The sequence below is a fragment of the Mustelus asterias genome, chromosome 28 (genome assembly GCF_964213995.1).
Source record: "Mustelus asterias chromosome 28, sMusAst1.hap1.1, whole genome shotgun sequence".
NCBI classification, from domain to species: Eukaryota; Metazoa; Chordata; class Chondrichthyes; order Carcharhiniformes; family Triakidae; genus Mustelus; species Mustelus asterias.
In genome coordinates this window covers 24,457,595-24,481,348 of record NC_135828.1, presented here as the reverse complement: position 1 = coordinate 24,481,348, position 23,754 = coordinate 24,457,595, and the positions used below count along the sequence as shown (strand labels likewise).

The window sequence follows — 23,754 nt, the reverse complement described above, 5'->3', positions numbered from 1 at the left end:
ATGACCTACCCTCCAAACCAGGCAGCATCCTGGTAAATCTCCTCTGCACTCTTTCCAGCGCTTCCACATCCTTCTTATAGTGAGGTGACCAGAACTGCACACAATATTCCAAATGTGGTCTCACCAAGGTCCTGTACAGTTGCAGCATAACCCCATGGCTCTTAAGCTCCAAACCTCTGTTAATAAAAGCTAACACACTATAGGCCTTCTTCACAGTTCTATCCACTTGAGTGGCAACCTTTAGAGATCTGTGGATATGGACCCCAAGATCTCTCTGTTCCTCCACAGTCTTCAGAACCCTACCTTTGACCCTGTAATCCACATTTAAATTAGTCCTACAAAAATGAATCACCTCTCATTTATCAGGGTTAAACTCCATTTGCCATTTTTCAGCCCAGCTTTGCATCCTATCTATGTCTCTTTGCAGCCTACAACAGCCCTCCACCTCATCCACTACTCCACCAATATTGGTGTCATCAGCAAATTTGCTGATCCACCCTTCAGCCCCCTCCTCTAAGTCATTAATAAAAATCACAAAGAGGAGAGGACCAAGCACTGATCCCTGTGGCTCCGCTAGCAACCTGCCTCCAATCCGAAAATTTTCCATCCACCACCACCCTCTGTCTTCGATCAGATAGCCAGTTACCTATCCAATCGGCCAACTTTCCCTCTATCCCACACCTCCTTACTTTCATCATAAGCCGACCATGGGGGACCTGATCAAACGCCTTACTAAAATCCATGTATATGACATCAACTGCCCTACCTTCATCAACACACCTAGTTACCTCCTCAAAAAATTCTATCAAATTTGTGAGGCACGACTTGCCCTTCACAAATCCGTGCTGACTATCCCGGATTAATCCGCATCTTTCTAAATGGTCGTAAATACCATCCCTAAGGAACGTTTCCATCAATTTACCAACCACCGAAGTAAGACTAACCGGTCTATAATTACCAGGGTCATTTCTATTCCCTTTCTTAAACAGAGGAACAACATTCCCCATGGACAGTGAGGACCCAAAAATCAAAGCCAAAGGCTCTGCAATCTCATCCCTTGCCTCCCAAAGAATCCTAGGATATATTTCATCAGGCCCAGGGGACTTATCGACCTTCAGTTCATTCAAAACTGCCAGTACATCCTCCCTCCGAACAACTATTTCCTCCAGCCTATTAGCCTGTAACACCTTCTCTTCCTCAAAAACATGGCCCCTCTCCTTGGTGAACACTGAAGAAAAGTATTTATTCATCACCTCGCCTATCTCTACTGACTCCATGCACAAGTTCCCACTACTGTCCTTGACCGGCCCTAACCTCACCCTGGTCATTCTTTTATTCCTCACGTAAGAGTAAAAAGCCTTGGGGTTTTCCTTGATCCGACCCACCAAGGACTTTTCATGTCCCCTCCTAGCTCTCCTAAGCCCCTTTTTCAGCTCATTCCTTGCTAACTTGTAACCCTCAATCGAGCCATCTGAACCTTGTTTCCTCATCCCGACATAAGCTTCCCTCTTCCTTTTCACAATACATTCCACCTCTTTCGTGAACCATGCTTCCCTCACTCGGCCATTTCCTCCCTGCCTGACAGGGACATACCTATCAAGGACACCCAGTATTTGTTCCTTGAAAAAGTTCCACTTTTCATTAGTGCCTTTCCCTGACAGTTTCTGTTCCCATCTTATGCCCCCTAATTCTTGTCTAATCGCATCATAATTACCTCTCCCCCAATTGTAAACCTTGCCCTGCCGTACGGCCCTATCCCTCTCCATTGCAATAACAAAAGACACCGAATTGTGGTCACTATCTCCAAAGTACTCTCCCACAACCAAATCTAACACTTGGCCCGGTTCATTTCCCAGTACCAAATCCAATGTGGCCTCACCTCTTGTCGGCCTATCCACATATTGTATCAGGAAACCCTCCTGCACACACTGCACAAAAACTGCCCCATCCGAACTATTTGACCTACAAAGGTTCCAATCAATATTTGGAAAGTTAAAGTCCCCCATGACAACTACCCTGTGACCCCCACACATATCCATAATCTGCTTCGCAATTTCTTCCTCCACATCTCTATTACTATTTGGGGGCCTATAATAAACTCCTAACAACGTGACCACTCCTTTCCTATTTCTAACCTCAGCCCATATTACCTCAGTGTGCAGATCCCCCTCGAAGTGCCTTTCCGCAGCCGTTAGACTATCCTTGATTAACAATGCCACTCCTCCACCTCTTCCAGCTTCCCTACTGAAACATCTATACCCCGGAACGTCCAAAAAGCATTCCTGTCCTTGTTCTACCCACGTCTCCGTAATGGCCACAACATCGTAGTCCCAAGTACCAATCCACGCCCCAAGTTCATCTACCTTGTTCCGGATGCTCCTTGCATTGAAGTAGACACACTTCAACCCACCTTCCTGTCTACCGGTACCCACCCTTGACTTTGATACCTTCCCCAGTACCTCACCACCCTCACTGACTTCTGGACTACAACTCCTTTTCCCACTCCCCTGACAAATTAGTTTAAACTCCCCTGAAGAGTCGTAGCAAATTTCCCACCCAGGATATTGGTGCCCCTCTGGTTCAGGTGCACCCCGTCTAGTTTGTACAGGTCCCACCTTCCCCAGAATGTGTTCCAATTATCCACGTATCTGAAACCCTCCCTCCTACACCACCCCTGCAACCACATGTTTAACTGCACTCTCTCCCTGTTCCTCAACTCGCTATCACGTGGCACCGGTAACGTACACTGTGTGTCACTGACAGTCTCTCTGTATATATTATAATACAGTGTGTCACTGACAGTCTCTCTGTATGTATTATAATACACTGTGTGTCACTGACAGTCTCTGTCTATATTATAGTACACCGTGTGTCACTCACAATCTCTCTGTATATATTATAATACACTCAGTGTCACTGACAGTCTTTGTATATATTATAACACACTGTGTGTCACTGACAGTCTCTCTGTATATATTATAATACACTCAGTGTCACTGACAGTCTTTGTATATATTATAATACACTGTGTGTCACTGACAGTCTCTCTGTATATATTATAATACACTGTGTGTCACTGACAGTCTCTCTGTATATATTATAATACACTGTGTGTCACTGACAGTCTCTCTGTATATATTATAATACAGTAAGAAGTTTAACAACACCAGGTTAAAGTCCAACAGGTTTATTTGCTTGCAAAAGCCACACAAGCTTTCGGAGCTGCAAGCCCCTTCTTCAGGTGAGTGGGAATTCTGTTCACAAACAGAGCATATAAAGACACAAACTCAATTTACATGAATAATGGTTGGAATGCGAATACTTACAACTAATCAAGTCTTTAAGAAACAAAACAATGTGAGTGGAGAGAGCATCAAGACAGGCTAAAAAGATGTGTATTGTCTCCAGACAAGACAGCCAGTGAAACTCTGTGGGGGTTACAAATAGTGTGCCATGAACCCAATATCCCGGTTGAGGCCGTCCTCGTGTGTGCGGAACTTGGCTATCAGTTTCTGCTCAGCGACTCTGCGCCGTCGTGTGTCGCGAAGGCCGCCTTGGAGAACGCTTACCCGAATTTCAGAGGCCGAATGCCCGTGACCGCTGAAGTGCTCCCCAACAGGAAGAGAACACTCTTGCCTGGTGATTGTCGAGCGGTGTTCATTCATCCGTTGTCGCAGCGTCTGCATAGTTTCCCCAATGTACCATGCCTCGGGACGTCCTTTCTTGCAGCGTATCAGGTAGACAACGTTGGCCGAGTTGCAAGAGTATGTACCGTGTACCTGGTGGATGGTGTTCTCACGTGAGATGATGGCATCTGTGTCGATGATCCGGCACGTCTTGCAGAGGTTGCTGTGGCAGGGTTGTGTGGTGTCGTGGTCACTGTTCTCCTGAAGGCTGGGTAGTTTGCTGCGGACAATGGTCTGTTTGAGGTTGTGCGGTTGTTTGAAGGCAAGAAGTGGGGGTGTGGGGATGGCCTTGGCGAGATGTTCGTCTTCATCAATGACATGTTGAAGGCTCCGGAGGAGATGCCGTAGCTTCTCCGCTCCGGGGAAGTACTGGACAACGAAGGGTACTCTGTCCACTGTGTCCCGTGTTTGTCTTCTGAGGAGGTCGGTGCGGTTTTTCGCTGTGGCGCGTCAGAACTGTCGATCGATGAGTCGAGCGCCATATCCTGTTCTTATGAGGGCATCTTTCAGCGTCTGGAGGTGTCTGTCGCGATCCTCCTCATCCGAGCAGATCCTGTGTATACGGAGGGCTTCTCCGGAGGGGATGGCTTCTTTAACGTGTAAACGTGTAAACACGGGACACAGTGGACAGAGTACCCTTCGTCGTCCAGTACTTCCCCGGAGCGGAGAAGCTACGGCATCTCCTCCGGAGCCTTCAACATGTCATTGATGAAGACGAACATCTCGCCAAGGCCATCCCCACACCCCCACTTCTTGCCTTCAAACAACCGCACAACCTCAAACAGACCATTGTCCGCAGCCTTCAGGAGAACAGTGACCATGACACCACACAACCCTGCCACAGCAACCTCTGCAAGATGTGCCGGATCATCGACACAGATGCCATCATCTCACGTGAGAACACCATCCACCAGGTACACGGTACATACTCTTGCAACTCGGCCAACGTTGTCTACCTGATACGCTGCAAGAAAGGATGTCCCGAGGCATGGTACATTGGAGAAACTATGCAGACGCTGCGACAACGGATGAATGAACACCACTCGACAATCACCAGGCAAGACTGTTCTCTTCCTGTTGGGGAGCACTTCAGCGGTCACGGGCGTTCGGCCTCTGATATTCGGGTAAGCGTTCTCCAAGGCGGCCTTCGCGACACACGACAGCGCAGAGTCGCTGAGCAGAAACTGATAGCCAAGTTCCGCACACACGAGGACGGCCTCAACCGGGATATTGGGTTCATGGCACACTATTTGTAACCCCCACAGAGTTTCACTGGCTGTCTTGTCTGGAGACAATACACATCTTTTTAGCCTGTCTTGATGCTCTCTCCACTCACATGGTTTTGTTTCTTAAAGACTTGATTAGTTGTAAGTATTCGCATTCCAACCATTATTCATGTAAATTGAGTTTGTGTTTTTATATGCTCTGTTTGTGAACAGAATTCCCACTCACCTGAAGAAGGGGCTTGCAGCTCCGAAAGCTTGTGTGGCTTTTGCTACCAAATAAACCTGTTGGACTTTAACCTGGTGTTGTTAAGCTTCTTACTGTGTTTACCCCAGTCCAACGCCGGCATCTCCACATCATGTCTATATTATAATACACTGTGTGTCACTGACAGTCTCTCTGTATATATTAGGATACACTGTGTGTCACACTGACAGTCACTGTATATATTATAATACACTGTGTGTCATTGACAGTCTCTCTGTATATATTAGGATACACTGTGTGTCACACTGACAGTCTCTGTATATATTATAATACACTGCGCGCCACTGACAGTCTCTCTGTACATAATAAAATACATTGTGTGTCACTCACAGTCTCTCTGTATATTATAAGACCCTATGTGTCACTGACAGTCTCTCTGTATATATTATAATACACTGTGGGTCACTGACAGTCTCTCTGTATATATTAGAATACACTGTGTGTCACTGACAGTCCCTCTGTTAATATTATAATACACTGTGTGTCGCTGACAGTCTCTGTATATATTATAATACACTGTGTGTCACCAACAGTCCCTCTGTATATATTATTATACACTGTGTGTCACTGACAGTCTCTGTATATATTATAATTCACTGTGAGTCACTGACAGTCTCTGTATATATTATAATACACTGTGTGTCACTGACAGTCTCTCTGTATATATTATAATACACTGTGTGTCACTGACAGTCTCTCTGTATATATTATAATACACTGTGTGTCACTGACAGTCCCTCTGTTAATATTATAATACACTGTGTGTCACTGACAGTCCCTCTGTATATATTATAATACACTGTGTGTCATTGACAGTCTCTCTGTATATATTATAATACACTGTGTGTCACTGACAGTCTCTGTATATAGTATAATACACTGTGTGTCACTGACAGTCTCTCTGTATATATTATAATACACTGTGTGTCATTGACAGTCTCTCTGTATATATTATAATACACTGTGTGTCACTGACAGTCTCTGTATATAGTATAATACACTGTGTGTCACTGACAGTCCCTCTGTTAATATTATAATACACTGTGTGTCGCTGACAGTCTCTGTATATATTATAATACACTGTGTGTCACTGACAGTCTCTGTATATATTATAATACACTGTGTGTCACTGACAGTCCCTCTGTATATATTATAATACACTGTGTCACTGACAGTCTCTCTGTATATATTATAATACACTGTGTGTCACTGACAGTCCCTCTGTTAATATTATAATACACTGTGTGTCGCTGACAGTCTCTGTATATATTATAATACACTGTGTGTCACTGACAGTCTCTGTATATATTATAATACACTGTGTGTCACTGACAGTCCCTCTGTATATATTATAATACACTGTGTCACTGACAGTCTCTCTGTATATATTATAATACACTGTGTGTCACTGACAGTCCCTCTGTATATATTATAATACACTGTGTCACTGACAGTCTCTCTGTATATATTATAATACACTGTGTGTCACTGACAGTCCCTCTGTTAATATTATAATACACTGTGTGTCGCTGACAGTCTCTGTATATATTATAATACACTGTGTGTCACTGACAGTCTCTGTATATATTATAATACACTGTGTGTCACTGACAGTCCCTCTGTATATATTATAATACACTGTGTCACTGACAGTCTCTCTGTATATATTATAATACACTGTGTGTCACTGACAGTCCCTCTGTATATATTATAATACACTGTGTCACTGACAGTCTCTCTGTATATATTATAATACACTGTGTGTCACTGACAGTCCCTCTGTTAATATTATAATACACTGTGTGTCGCTGACAGTCTCTGTATATATTATAATACACTGTGTGTCACCAACAGTCCCTCTGTATATATTATAATACACTGTGTGTCACTGACAGTCTCTGTATATATTATAATTCACTGTGAGTCACTGACAGTCTCTGTATATATTATAATACACTGTGTGTCACTGACAGTCTCTCTGTATATATTATAATACACTGTGTGTCACTGACAGTCTCTCTGTATATATTATAATACACTGTGTGTCACTGACAGTCTCTCTGTAGATATTATAATATAGTGTGTCACTGACAGTCCCTCTGTATATATTATAATACACGGTGTGTCACTGACAGTCTCTGTATATATTATAATACACGGTGTGTCACTGACAGTCTCTCTGTATATATTAGAATACACTGTGTGTCACTGACAGTCTCTGTATGTATTATAATACACTGTGTGTCACTGACAGTCTCTCTGTATATATTATAATACACTGTGTGTCACTGACAGTCTCTCTGTGTATATTATAATACACTGTGTGTACTGACAGTCTCTCTGTATATATTATAATACACTGTGTGCCACTGACAGTCTCTCTGTATATATTATAATACACTGTGTGTCACTGACAGTCTCTCTGTATATATTATAATACACTGTGTGTCTCACTGACAGTCTCTGTATGTATTATAATACACTGTGTGTCACTGACAGTCTCTCTGTATATATTATAATACACTGTGTGTCACTGACAGTCTCTCTGTATATATTATAATACACTGAGTGTCACTGACAGTCTCTCTGTATATATTATAATACACTGTGTGTCACTGACAGTCTCTCTGTATATATTATAATACACTGTGTGTCACTGACAGTCTCTCTGTATATATTATAATACACTGTGTGTCACTGACAGTCTCTCTGTATATATTATAATACACTGTGTGTCACTGACAGTCTCTCTGTATATATTATAATACACTGAGTGTCACTGACAGTCTCTCTGTATATATTATAATACACTGTGTGTCACTGACAGTCTCTCTGTATATATTATAATACACTGTGTGTCACTGACAGTCTCTCTGTATATATTATAATACACTGTGTGTCACTGACAGTCTCTCTGTATATATTATAATACACTGAGTGTCACTGACAGTCTCTCTGTATATATTATAATACACTGTGTGTCACTGACAGTCTCTCTGTATATATTATAATACACTGTGTGTCACTGACAGTCTCTCTGTATATATTATAATACACTGTGTGTCACTGACAGTCTCTCTGTATATATTATAATACACTGTGTGTCACTAACAGTCTCTGTATATATTATAATACACTGTGCGTCACTGACAGTCTCTCTGTATATATCATAATACACTGTGTGTCGCTGACAGTCTCTGTATATATTATAATACACTGTGTGCCACCGACTGTCTCTTTGTATATATTATAATACACTGTGTGGCACTGACATTCTCTCTGTATATATTATAATACACTGTGTGTCACTGACAGTCTCTCTGTATATATTATAATACACTGTGTGTCTCACTGACAGTCTCTGTATGTATTATAATACACTGTGTGTCACTGACAGTCTCTCTGTATATATTATAATACACTGTGTGTCACTGACAGTCTCTCTGTATATATTATAATACACTGAGTGTCACTGACAGTCTCTCTGTATATATTATAATACACTGTGTGTCACTGACAGTCTCTCTGTATATATTATAATACACTGTGTGTCTCACTGACAGTCTCTGTATGTATTATAATACACTGTGTGTCACTGACAGTCTCTCTGTATATATTATAATACACTGTGTGTCACTGACAGTCTCTCTGTATATATTATAATACACTGAGTGTCACTGACAGTCTCTCTGTATATATTATAATACACTGTGTGTCACTGACAGTCTCTCTGTATATATTATAATACACTGTGTGTCACTGACATTCTCTCTCTATATATTAGAATACACTGTGTGTCACTGACAGTCTCTCTGTATATATTATAAGACCCTGTGTGTCACTGACAGTCTCTCTGTATATATTATAATACACTGTGTGTCACTGACAGTCTCTCTGTATATATTATAATACACTGTGTGTCACTGACAGTCTCTGTATATATTATAATACACTGCGTGCAACTGACAGTCTCTCTGTATATATAATAATACACTGTGTGTCACTGACAGTCTCTGTATATATTATAATACACTGTGTGTCACTGACAGTCCCTGTATATAGTATAATACACCGTGTGTCACTGACAGTCTCTCTGTATATATTATAATACAGTAAGAAGTGTCACAACACCAGGTTAAAGTCCAACATGTTTATTTGGTAGCAAATACCATCAGCTTTCGGAGCACTGCTCCTTCGTCAGATGGAGTGGAAATGTGCTCTCAAACAGTGCAAACAGGCAAAATCAAGTTGCAGAATACATCATATATTATAATACACTGTGTGTCATTGACAGTCTCTCTGTATATATTATAATACACTGTGTGTCACTGACAGTCTCTGTATATATTATAATACACTGTGTGTCACTGACAGTCTCTCTGTGTATATTATAATACACTGTGTCACTGACAGTGTCTCTGTATATATTATAATACACTGTGTCACTGACAGTCCCTCTGTTAATATTATAATACACTGTGTGTCGCTGACAGTCTCTGTATATATTATAATACACTGTGTGTCACCAACAGTCCCTGTGTATATATTATAATACACTGTGTGTCACTGACAGTCTCTGTATATATTATAATTCACTGTGAGTCACTGACAGTCTCTGTATATATTATAATACACTGTGTGTCACTGACAGTCTCTCTGCATATATTATAATACAGTGTGTCACTGACAGTCTCTCTGTATATATTATAATACAGTGTGTCACTGACAGTCCCTCTGTATATATTATAATACACTGTGTGTTACTGACAGTCTCTGTATAGATTATAATAACTGTGTGTCACTGACAGTCTCTATGTGTATAGTATAATACACTCTGTGTCACTGACAGTCTCTCTATATATATTATAATACACTGTGTGTCGCTGACAGTCTCTCTGTATATATTATAATACATTGTGTGTCACTGACAGTCTCTCTGTATCTATTATAATGCACTATGTGTCATTAACAGTAACACTACATTCTGCACTCTCTCGTTTCCTTCTCTATGAACGGTATGCTTTGCCTGTGTAGCACGCAGGAAACAATACTTTTCGCTGTATACTAACACATGTTACAATAATAAATCAAATAAAAAACGTTCCATGGAATGGCATGCCTCAGGCTATAACCCCCCCAGTGACAGATTAATGACCTGCTCCAGAATTACCAGCTATGGAAATGCTGCCTTAGTGCGCCACTCGGTGCAGGAAGAGAATTGGAAAATGAGACAACTACAACTGCTCATTCATCGCTTGCCCATTGAAAAAGTAGCATGTGACCATGATCGACACATGGCAAACGTCGATATGAAGGGTATATTTTTGGAGAGTGCTTTCCCCAGACCTCCTCCGTTTCGAAGGGAGCACTGGTGGGAAAAACAGCATGTAGTTCAGTTCACCTACAGCCCAGATTGTGACTGAGGCCAGTTGGCTAGAGTATGATGCAGAGTACCGTCAATGTCACGGGTTGAATTCCTGGTCCGGCAGAGATAGACTTGTGATCTTCCACCTTCCCCGGTGAGTGGAAGGCAGTGGCAACCAGCACTGGCAAAGTGGGCCATTAACTGGGCACAGAATGAGTCAACGGTGGACAGTGAGGCAAGGACCTGCCTTAGGGCAAAGCAGATGTGATTTTGATTTGGTTTATTATTGTCACATGTATCAGTATTAAGTGGTAAGTATTGTTTCTTGCACGCTATGCACACAAAGCATACATTAGGGTCGCACGGTGGCACGGTGGTTAGCACTGCTGCCTCACAGTGCCAGGGACCACGGTTCAATTCTGGCCTTGGGTCACTATCTGCGTTGAGTTTGCACATTCTCCCCGTGTCTGCATGGGTTTCCTCCGGGTGCTCCGGTTTTCTCCCATAGTCCAAAGATGTGCGGTTAGGTTGATTGGCCATGCTAAATTGACCCCAGTGTCAGGAGGATTAGCAGGGTAAATGCATGGGGTTACGGGGATAGGGCCTGGGTGGGATTGTGGTCGGTACAGACTCGATGGGCTGAATGGCCTCCTTCTGTACTGTCGGGATTCTATGACTGTTCATAGAGAAGGAAAGGAGGGAGTGCAGAATGTAGTGTTACAGTCATAGCTAGTGTGTAGAGAAAGATCAACTTAGTGCGAGGTAGGTCCATTCAAAAGTCTGCTGGAAGCAGGGAAGAAACTGTTCTTGAATCGGTTGGCACGTATCCTCAGAAGTTCGTATCTTTTCCCGACAGAAGGTGGTGGAAGAGAGAATGTCCGGGATGCATGGGGTCCTTAATTATGCTGGCTGCTTTTCCGAGGCAGCGGGAAGTGCAAACAGAGCCAATGGATGGGAGGCTGGTTTGAGTGATGGGCTGGGCTTCATTTACGATCCTTTATAGTTCCTTGCAGTCTTGGGCAGAGCAGGAGCCATACCAAGTTGTGATACAGCCAGAAAGAATGCTTTCCACAGTGCATCTATAAAAGTTGGTGAGAGTCATAGCTGACATGCCAAATTTCCTTTGCCTTCTGAGAAAGTAGAGGCGTTGGTGGGCGTTGTTATCAATAGCGTCTGCATCAGGGGCCCAGGACAGGTTGTTGGTGATCTAGACACCTAAATCCTGAAGCTTTCGACCATTTCCACTTTGTCCCCGTTGATGTAGACAGGGGCATGTTCTCCTTTACGCTTCCTGAAGTCGATGACAATCTCCTTCGTTTTGTTGACATTGAAAGATTATTGTTGCCACACCAGTTCACCAGATTCTCTATCTCATTCCTGTACTCTGTCTCGTCATTGTTTGAGATCCGACCCACTACGGTGGTGTCATCAGCGAACTTGAAAATCGAGTTGGAGGGGAATTTGGCCGCACAGTCATAGGGGTATCTGGGCTATAGTAAGGGGCTGAGGACACAGCCTTGTGGGGCACCGGTGTTGAGGATGATCGTGGAGGAGGTGTTGTTGCCTATCCTTACTGATTGCGGTCTGTGGGTTAGGAATCACGTGACTCCGGATATCATAGAATCATAGAAATCATAGAAACCCTACAGTACAGAAAGAGGCCATTCGGCCCATCGAGTCTGCACCGACCACAATCCCACCCAGGCCCTACCCCCATATCCCTACATATTTAACCGCTAATCCCTCTAACCTACGCATCTCAGGACACTAAGGGCAATTTTTAGCATGGCCAATCAACCTAACCCGCACATCTTTGGACTGTGGGAGGAAACCAGAGCACCCGGAGGAAACCCACGCAGACACGAGGAGAATGTGCAAACTCCACACAGACAGTGACCCAAGCCGGGAATCGAACCCAGGTCCCTGGAGCTGTGAAGCAGCAGTGCTAACCACTGTGCTACCGTGCCGCCTGGACCACTGTGCTACCGTGCCGCCCCATATATATCCGTGCCGGATATATAGCTCAGTAAATATTTACAGCACCTTGAAGCAGGCAGATTGTTTTTTTGTAATAAAATCAAAAATTCTATATGAACACAAAATACCAATAATTGCTGGAGAGACTCAGCGGGTCTCTGGAGAGAGAAACAGGCCTCACGTTTCGAATCCAATACAACTCTTCTTCGGAACAGAATGGGCTCCGAAAAAGAGTCACATTTGACTCATAGCGTTAATTCCACCCCTCTCGTCACAGATGCTGCCAAACCCACTGGGGTTTTCCAGCACTTTCTGTTTTTTTAATGAAGAAGTTCTGTGCTCCTCTCAATCAATTGGAACGTGAACATTTATTTCCAAACGTTTAGTCCCCTCGTGACAGATCCACTCAAGAATCGCAGAGACGATCCCAATTCACGGGGCTAAGCAGCGGAGGTTAGTTTGCGTGTCTTTGTGAGTTCGAGGAAGGCTTTGCAGTCCAGTTAAGAGTCTAGTAGGATAGAGTATAGAACAGTACAGCACAGGAACAGGCCTTTTAGCCCACAATGTTGTGCCGAACATGACGCCAAATTTAACTAATTCCTTCTGTCTGCCCTTGGCCCCTATCCCTCTATCCCTTGCACATTCATGTGTTTATCTAAAAGCCCCTTAAACGCCCCTATCGTATCTGCCTCCACCACCACCCCTGGCAGCGCTTTCCAGACACCTCCCATCCTGTGTAAAAAACCTGCCCCTCACACTTCCCTTGAACTTTCCCCTCTCACCCTAAGTGTATCCTCCCCAGTATTCGACATTTCAACTCTGGGAAAAGCATTCTGACTGTCAACCCTATCTGTGCCTCTCATAATTTTATTGCAAAGTCAGCCTACTTGTGAATAATAAACAAATAAATAGCTATGACTGTAACACTACATTCTGCAGCCTCTCCTTTCCTTCTCCCCTATGTACTCTATGTACGGTATGCTTTGTCTGTATAGCGCGCAAGAAACAATACTTTTCGCTGTATCCCAGGTACATGTGACAATAATAAATCAAATCATCTAAATGCTTCTTAGATGTTGTGAGGGTTTCCGCCTTTACCACCCTTTTAGGCAGAGAGTTCCCGATTCCCACCACCCTCTGGGTGAAAAAGCTTTTCCTCCAATCCCCTCTAAATCTCCTGCCCCTTGACCTTGAATCTATATTCAAGCCATCTCATGTAGGAAATAGATTGGGGTGAAGAACTAAAACACTGGCGTGGAAAACTGCAAAACCCTAAAGCCTCTGAACAGCCAGCAGCAGATGGTGTGAGAAAGTAACTGACTTACACGTTGTAGGAGAACCAAGGACACTGAGCTGGAACCCCTGAAACACTGGGAAACATCCAGCAATTTGACTTCAGTTACCATAGGCCTGGAAACACCATGCCTGGAGGTTCCCCTCCAAGTCACTCACCATCTTGACTTGGAAATATGTCAGCCGTTCCTTCACTGTCGCTGGGTCAAAATCCTGGAACTCTTTCCCTAACAGCACAATGGGTCTACCTACACCTCATGGACTTCAGCTGCTCAAGAAGGCAGCTCACCGCCACCTTCTCAGTGGTTAGCACTGCTGCCTCTCAGCGCCAGAGACCCGGGTTCAATTCCCGGCTCAGGTCACCGTCTGTGCAGAGTTTGCACGTTCTCCCGTGTCTGCATGGGTTTCCTCCGGGTGCTCTGATTTCATAGAATCCCTACAGTGCAGAAGGAGGCCATTCGGCCCATCATGTATGCACCGACAACAATCCCACCCAGGCCCTATTCCCTTAATGCCATGCATTTACCCTAGCTAATCCCCCTGGCACTAAGGAGCAATTTAGCATGGCCAATCAACCTAACTCGCACATCTTTTGGACTGTGGGAGGAAACCGGAGCACCCGGAGGAAACCCACGCAGACACGAGGAGAATGTGCAGACTCCACGCAGACAGCGACCCAAGCCGGGAATCGAACCCGGGTCCTTGGCGCTGTGAGGCAGCAGTGCTAACCACTGTGCCGCCCTGTATGTCCAGAGTCTGCACGTTCTCCCCGTGTCTGCGTGGGCTTTCCTCAGAGTGCTCTGGTTTTCTCCCACAGTCTGAAAGTCGTGCTGGTTAGGTGCATTGGCAGTACTAAATTCTCCCTCAGTGTACCTGAACAGGCGCCGGAGTGTGGCGACTAGAGTATTGTCACAGTAACTTCATTGCAGTGTTAAGGTAAGCTGACTTAAACTAGGGGCGGGCAATAAATGCTGGTGTGGCCAGCGATGTTCCGATCCCATAAGTTAATCTTAAAAAAGGATTGTAAACAGGCTAAGAAATCTGGAAATAGGAGCACAAAACACCTGTAAAAATCTCGGGATCCAAGTTAATTTAAAAAATATAATTTGATCTAGTGTCTGTAAATTAAATGTTTTTCAGAACACAAAATGTCACTTGCTTGACTAAAATAGGCAGAAATAAAGCAAAGGTTGAACTCCCAGTGGCACAGTGATTAGCACTGCTGCCTCACAGCGCCGGGGACCCGGGCTCAATTCCGACCTCAGGTCACTGTCTGTGTGGAGTTTGCATGTTCTCCCCGTGTCTGCGTGGGTTTCCTCCGGGTGCTCCAGTTTCCTCCCACAGTCCAAAGATGTGTAGGTTAGGTGGATTGGGCATGCTAAATTGCCTCTTTGTGTCCAAAGATGTGCAGGTTAGGTGGATTGGCCGTGCTAAATTGCCCCTTAATGTCCAAAGGTGTGTAGGTTAGGCAGATTGGCCGTGGTAAATTGCCCAAAGAGGGGGGGAGCAGGGGTGGGGGAGGGAAAAGTGTAACGTGAGTTGAACGAAAGGGTTAAAACTACCTTCTGATGAGTGGTGAACTGTAATTCTTTCTGCAAGCTCTGTTAAACAGTCTATAAAACACAGCCTTTGATGGCAGAGTAATCCAAGTCCATACGCATTTCATTACAGGATGTGGGGTGATGGAAGTCTGCCCTGCTGGACAGACTTTCTTCTCCAGCAGAACCGACTGGAAACTAGTTCAAACGGAACTTGCTCTCTCGTCCCCTTTGCATCGAAAGAGAAAAGCAATTCAATTTTGGTTTTTTTTTTCAAGATACAAGTTGCACACATTTCAGTGGCACAGTGATTGACACTGCTGCCTCACAGCGCCAGGGACCCGGGTTCGATTCCCGGCTTGGGTCACTGTCTGTGCGGAGTCTGCACGTTCTCCCCGTGTCTGCGTGGGTTTCCTCCGGGTGCTCCGGTTTCCTCCCACAGTCCGAAAGATGTGCTGGTTAAGCGCGTTGGCCATGCTAAATTCTCCCTCAGTGTACCCGAACAGACGCCGGAGTGTGGCAACTAGGGGATTTCCACAGTAACTTCATTGCGGTGTTAATGTAAGCCTCACTTGTGACACTAATAAATAAATCAACTTTCAAACATACATATTCACTGCTGGCTGTCACTCAATAACAAGGACAGAATAATGAGGAAGTGTAATCATGTCAGCAAAGTACTTCTGTAAAGAGAAGAAATGTACAACTGGAAGAAAGGTACAAGTCTAAGAAAGGTACAAGTCTAAGAAAGGTACAAGTCTAAGAAAGGTACAACTCTAAGAAAGGTACAAGTCTAAGAAAGGTACGCACTAAGAAAGGTACAACTCTAAGAAAGATATAACTCTTTAAGGAGGTACAACTCTAAGGAGGTACAACTCTAAGGAGGTACACACTAAGAAAGTTACACACTAAGAAAGATACAACTCTAAGAAAGATACAACTCAACTCTAAGTAATGTGCAACTCGAAGAAGTTATGGGAGGACCAATCGAATGAGGAGAACCTCTTCCACCCATCCCCCCTTTCCAACAAGGCACCCTTTGAAAGTTATCACAACTTCCAGCCTGCTAGCAACAGAGGGGGGAAAAAACTTTCTAAGACATCAGACAATAACTTTTGCCCCAGCAAGTTCCTTAAAAAAAAATTCTTTATCTTTAAGGGGACTGCCAGGTTTGTGAAGATATTTTGTGAGTGCGAGTGTTAGAGAGAAAATTCTCCGCAGAGAAACGAACAATAAGAAGAATGATCTGTCTGAGGGGCGGGGGGGGGGGGGGGGGGAAATGTTTGTTATTTTAAGTATTGTTTGCAGAATGTTGTGATGAGTTACCTACCCGGAGCCACCGGGCTGCACATCGCATCCACTCCCAGAATAGGATCACCACTGTCCTTTTATCCCTCTTCCTTTCTCTGTCTCTCCACGCGTAGATCGGCTTGAACACACACACAGGAGGATATAATGGAGAAATCCGCGGATCCAGCAGAGCAGCTCCACTGCAACTCCAGACTTTAGGATCCTTTCTTTGCTGTGGGTATGGTGCCCAGGCAGTCCAGCCCTGGAGGAGGAGGAGGGGGGGATAGACAGACACAGGGACAGGCAGGGGAGGGGAGGGTACAGCCTCTGCACAGCGCACCCACTGATGAATGAAACTCACACTGGCGTCAGTTTCAAGCGGGCTGCGTTTCAATCCGGGCGGGACACACCCACCAACTCCGCTCCCAGTCCCCGCCTCAGCCAGCTTCACAATCCCACAGCAGCGAGACGTCCTGGATTGGACACAGGGAGGGAATGTACCCCCCCCCCCCCCCCCCCCCGCCCCCCCAACCCACAAAAAAAAGCTTTGGCAAAGTGATTGTGGAGGGACAGAGTACCAAACAAGGGGAATACAACCTGGTACACCCTGACAGCGTACCAAACAAGGGGAATACAACCTGGTACACCCTGACAGCGTACCAAACAAGGGGAATACAACCTGGTACACCCTGACAGCGTACCAAACAAGGGGAATACAACCTGGTACACCCTGACAGCGTACCAAACAAGGGGAATACAACCTGGTACACCCTGACAGCGTACCAAACAAGGGGAATACAACCTGGTACACCCTGACAGCGTACCAAACAAGGGGAATACAACCTGGTACACCCTGACAGGGTACCAAACAAGGGGAATACAACCTGGTACACCCTGACAGGGTGCCAAACAAGGGGAATACAACCTGGTACACCCTGACAGGGTACCAAACAAGGGGAATACAACCTGGTACACCCTGACAGGGTACCAAACAAGGGGAATACAACCTGGTACACCCTGACAGGGTGCCAAACAAGGGGAATACAACCTGGTACACCCTGACAGCGTACCAAACAAGGGGAATACAACCTGGTACACCCTGACAGCGTACCAAACAAGGGGAATACAACCTGGTACACCCTGACAGCGTACCAAACAAGGGGAATACAACCTGGTACACCCTGACAGGGTACCAAACAAGGGGAATACAACCTGGTACACCCTGACAAGGTGCCAAACAAGAGGAATACAACCTGGCACACTGCGACAGAGTGCCAAACAAGGGGAATACAACCTGGTACACCCTGACAGGGTACCAAACAAGGGGAATACAACCTGGTACACCCTGACAGGGTACCAAACAAGGGGAATACAACCTGGTACACCCTGACAGGGTACCAAACAAGGGGAATACAACCTGGTACACCCTGACAAGGTGCCAAACAAGAGGAATACAACCTGGTATACCCTGACAGGGGGCTAAACAAGGGGAATACAACCTGGCACACTGCGACAGAGTGCCAAACAAGGGGAATACAACCTGGTACACCCTGACAGGGTACCAAACAAGGGGAATACAACCTGGTACACCCTGACAGAGTGCCAAACAAGGGGAATACAACCTGGTACACCCTGACGGGGTACCAAACAAGGGGAATACAACCTGGTACACCCTGACAGGGTACCAAACAAGGGGAATACAACCTGGTACACCCTGACGGGGTACCAAACAAGGGGAATACAACCTGGTACACCCTGACAGGGTACCAAACAAGGGGAATACAACCTGGTACTCCCTGACGGGGTACCAAACAAGGGGAATACAACCTGGTACACCCTGACAGGGTACCAAACAAGGGGAATACAACCTGGTACACCCTGACGGGGTACCAAACAAGGGGAATACAACCTGGTACACCCTGACAGGGTACCAAACAAGGGGAATACAACCTGGTACACCCTGACGGGGTACCAAACAAGGGGAATACAACCTGGTACACCCTGACAGTACCAAACAAGGGGAATACAACCTGGTACACCCTGACAGTACCAAACAAGGGGAATACAACCTGGTACACCCTGACAGCGTACCAAACAAGGGGAATACAACCTGGTACACCCTGACAGACTGCCAAACAAGGGGAATACAACCTGGTACACCCTGACAGTACCAAACAAGGGGAATACAACCTGGTACACCCTGACAGCGTACCAAACAAGGGGAATACAACCTGGTACACCCTGACAGCGTACCAAACAAGGGGAATACAACCTGGTACACCCTGACAGAGTGCCAAACAAGGGGAATACAACCTGGTACACTGTGACAGAGTACCAAACAAGGGGAATACAACCTGGTACACCCTGACAGAGTGCCAAACAAGGGGAATACAACCTGGTACACTGTGACAGGGTACCAAACAAGGGGAATACAACCTGGTACACTGTGACAGGGTACCAAACAAGGGAATACAACCTGGTACACTGTGACAGAGTGCCAAACAAGGGGAATACAACCTGGTACACCCTGACAGAGTGCCAAACAAGGGGAACACAACCTGGTACACCCTGACGGGGTACCAAACAAATACAACGTGGTACACTGTAGCAGAATACCAGTCAGAGGAGGATGCAAAACTGTTACAAGTCTCAGTTCAGTGGGTAACACCCCCTGCAGAGAAAATAACCCAGCCTAGCACTCCACGCCACAACTGAGGGAGGGCTGCACTGTTGGAGGTGTCATCGTTGGGATGAGTCATTAAACCTTTCAGGTGTCGGCGTGGGTTTCCTCCGGGTGCTCCAGTTTCTTCCCACTGTTATGATTCAGGGTCAGAAACTCCAAAGTGTTTTACGGAGCCTGGATTGTAAGTTTTGCATCTTGAATTTGGCTCGGATAAGCACGAGGTGTTTCACTTCAGGTGCGATTCAAATGACCCACTAGGGAGCTTTTATCAAACAAAGTCTATTTAAGAATATAGTTAACATGTATAGTAAGGAAATTAACAATAACCTTTATCAATTACAAACAAAACCAGAACAACCACAAAATTTATAAATCTTAACAAATATATCTAAGATGTTCCAATCAAACCAAAATTTCCTTGAGACAAAACCCTTTTCACAGGCTTAACACAGCAAAGACTAATGCTCACGTGATACTGGAACCAAATCCTTTGGATGAATGCTGCAGTTCTGTCGATACACTCACAACAGTTTGAAGTCAGAACGGCATCCCAGAACACCAGGAAAACTCTCTGGTCAAGCCACTCAACAGCAGATTTCCTACTGCAGGAACGCAAGAAGCCTTGCTTTCAGCTAACCCGCAGAATTTCCAAAGCCCAGGGAGAGAGAGAGAGAGAGACTGCTTTCAGTCTGATGTCCCTTCTAAACTAAAACCTGCAGCTCAGAACTAAAAATGGAAGAGCTCCCGTCACCTGACCTGCAAACATTTTTCCTGCTGACAATGCAAGGTCACAAAACTAATTCCCAAAGCAAAAATGAACAACCCCATTCAAACCACTGAAGGAGCAATAAAAGGACTCCCCGTCGGGTGAATGGGATGGGAGAAGCTGCAGGAGGAAAATTGATGGGGACAGCTGGGTAAACGAAGGAGGGACATGATTTAAGTGAATAAGATTATGAGGGGTTTGGACAGGGTGGAAAGGAAGCAGTTGTTCCTCTTGGTTTTGGGCTCAATCACAAGGGGGCTTCGTTTTAAGGTGAGGAGCGGGTGGTTTCGAGGGGATTTGAGGAAAGACCGTTTCACGCAGAGGGTGGTGGGAATCTGGAATGCGCTGCCTGGGAGAGTGGTGGAGGCGGGAAACCTCACAAACTTGAAACAGTATGAGCAGTTGGAATGTCACAACATTCGAGGTTATGGGGATGTGCTGGAAGGTGGGATTGGTGTAGATTTAGGGTGGGACTTTCCAGCCGCGCTTGCCCTGAGTCCAAAAATCCCAGCCGAGGTCAATGGGCCTTTTCATGGTCCTCCCCTCGCCCGTTACTATTCCCATGGCGGGCAGAACGGGACAAATCGCCCCACAGTGTAGTTTTGTCAGTGCAGGATTGACGGGATGAAAGGTCTGTTCTGTACTGTATGACTCTGTAAAGATATAAACAATAGATGATAAAGGAGATGAAGAGAGATGGGAAAAAGGAGCAGACACACGTATCTGGACCTGAATGCTGACAATCCTGCAGGATACTATTCTGTTTGTTTTTAGGTGTTGATCGAGGAGGTTGACAGATTAATAAATATCTTTATTGGGACATGGGCATCACTGACAAGGCCACCGGTTGTTGCTCATCCCTAATTGACCTTGAATTTATCAGCTTGCTCGGCCAATTCAGAGGGCAGTTAAGAGTCAATCCCATTGCTGTGGGTCTGGAATCACATGTAGGCCAGACCAGGTAAGCATGGCAGATTTCTTTCCTTCAAGGGCATCAGTGAACCAGATGGGTTTTTACAGAAATCGATATGGTCATCATTAGAGTCATAGGATCACAGAATCTCTACAGCGCAGAAAGAGATCATTCGGCCCAACAAGTCTGCACTGACTCTCCGACAGAGAGTCTTACTCAGGCCCTATCCCCATAAGTCCATGCAATTAGCATGGCCAATCCACCTAACCTGCACATCTTTGGACATTAAGGAACAATTTAGCATGGCCAATCCACCTAACCTGCACATCTTTGGAGTGTGGGAGGAAACCGGAGCCCCCGAAGGAAACCCACACAGACACAGGGAGAATGTGCAAACTCCACACAGACAGTGACCCGAGGCTGGAATGGAACCCGGGTCCCTGGCGCTGTGAGACAGCAGTGATAACCACCGTGCCGCCCAAGGTTAACATTCTTTTCGTATTTTTATTCATTGAATTCGAATTCCATCAACAGTCAATGGCGGGATTTGAATCCACAGCCCACCTGGGGTCGGGACTACTAGCCCAGTGACAATGCCATTAGACCACCCTCTCCCCCTTCGTATCAGCAAGTGCAAAGGTCCCAATATTAATCCAGAGGAGACATAAGAACATAAGAAATAGGAGCAGGAGTAGGCCATCTAGCCCCTCGAGCCTGCCCCGCCATTCAATAAGATCATGGCTGATCTGAAGTGGATCAGTTCCACTTACCCGCCTGATCCCCATAACCCCTAATTCCCTTACCGATCAGGAATCCATCTAACCATGATTTAAACATATTCAACGAGGTAGCCTCCATCACTTCAGTGGGCAGAGAATTCCAGAGATTCACCACCCTCTGAGAGAAGAAGTTCCTCCTCAACTCTGTCCTAAACTGACCCCCCTTTATTTTGAGGCTGTGCCCTCTAGTTCTAGTTTCCTTTCTAAGTGGAAAGAATCTCTCCATCTCTACCCTATCCAGCCCCTTCATTATCTTATAGGTCTCTATAAGATCCCCCCTCAGCCTTCTAAATTCCAACGAATACAAACCCAATCTGCTCAGTCTCTCCTCATAATCAACACCCCTCATCTCTGGTATCAACCTGGTGAACCTTCTCTGCACTCCCTCCAAGGCCAATATACCCTTCCGCAAATAAGGGGACCAATACTGCACACAGTATTCCAGCTGCGGCCTCACCAATGCCCTGTACAGATGCAGCAAGACATCTCTGCTTTTATATTCTATCCCCCTTGCGATATAGGCCAACATCCCATTTGCCTTCTTGATCACCTGTTGCACCTGCAGACTGTGTTTTTGCGTCTCATGCACAAGGACCCCCAGGTCCCTCTGCACAGCAGCATGTTGTAATTTCTTTCCATTTGGAGACATCAGCATGTCCCCACCAGTCTATCAGGATCATTCACCGCTACCTGGGACTGGTTTATTAATCTCCCGGGCTTGGATAGTCAGGCATTGTTTCACAGTTTGTAGATACATAGAACCATAGAAACATAGATAATAGAAGCAGGAGGAGGCCATTCGGCCCTTCGAGCCTGCTCTGCCATTCATTATGATTATAACTGATCAAAAAATTGAATATCCAGATCCCGCCTTCCTCCCATAACCTTTGATTCCTTTAGCCCCAAGAGCTATATCTAATTTCTTCTGGAAATCACACTGCGTTTTGGCTCAAATACATTCTGTGGCAGTGAATTCCACACATTCACCACCCCCTGGGTGAAGAAATTTCTCCTCACCTCAATCTTAAAAGGTTTGCCCCTTATTCTCAAATTATGACCCCTAATTCTGGACTCCCCCACCATTGGGAACATTCTTTCTGAATCTACCCTGTCTAACTCTCCCCTCTCACTTTTCTAAACTCGAGTGAATATAATCCTAACTGACCTAATCTCTCCTCATATGGCGGACCTGCCATCCCAAGAATCAGCCTGGTAAACCTTTGCTGTACTCCCTCTATGGCAAGGACATCCTTCCTCAGATAAGGATACCCAAAACGGAACACAATACTCCAAGTGTGGCCTCACCAACGCCCTATATAATTGCAGCAAAACATCTCTACCCTTATATTCAAATCCTTTCGCTATGAAGGCCAACATACCATTTGCATTCTTTACTGCCTGCTGTACCTGCACACTAACTTTCAGCGACTGATGCACGAGGGCTCCAAGTTCTTGCTGAGAATTCACTTCTCTCAATTTCCAGCCATTCAAATAAGAATCTTTCTTCCTATTATTGTTACCAAAGTGGATGACTTCACATTTTCCACATCATACTGCATCTGCCATGCAGATGCCCACACACTCAGCCTGTCCAAATCGCACTGAAGCATCTCTGTATCCTCCTCACAGCTCGCCCTCCCACCCAACTTTGTATCATCTGCAAACATTCCTAGATAATACATTCAGTTCCTTCTTCCGAATCCTTCCTGCTGCCCTGCCGTACCTGCGCGCTTACTTTCAGCGACTGACGCACGAGGACACCGAGGTCTCGCTGAGTATCCAACTCTCTCAATTTACACCCACACAACCAGATAAAACAAAGCTTGAGATGTAGCAAACAGCAAGAAGGAGGGTAACAGATTCTTGGGGAGGGGGGCGGCACTGGGGGGGGGGGAAATGGACAAACTTACGGCCGATGCAGCCTTACACAGAGAATTGCAAAGTGGTGCATTTGGAGGGAAGAGGAGGAACAA

General features: G+C 45.4%; 1 protein-coding gene across 1 annotated transcript in view; it reads right to left on the bottom strand.

Annotated features, from left to right (window-relative positions):
* LOC144480336 (carbohydrate sulfotransferase 3-like) overlaps nucleotides 1-17,004 on the bottom strand; it is a 116,894-nt gene extending 99,890 nt beyond the window's left edge. Inside the window, exon 1 of the mRNA XM_078199708.1 lies at nucleotides 16,681-17,004. The gene's annotated coding sequence lies outside the window, so the exon portion shown is untranslated. The remainder of the gene's footprint in view (nucleotides 1-16,680) is intronic.
* Nucleotides 17,005-23,754: the final 6,750 nt, after the last annotated feature.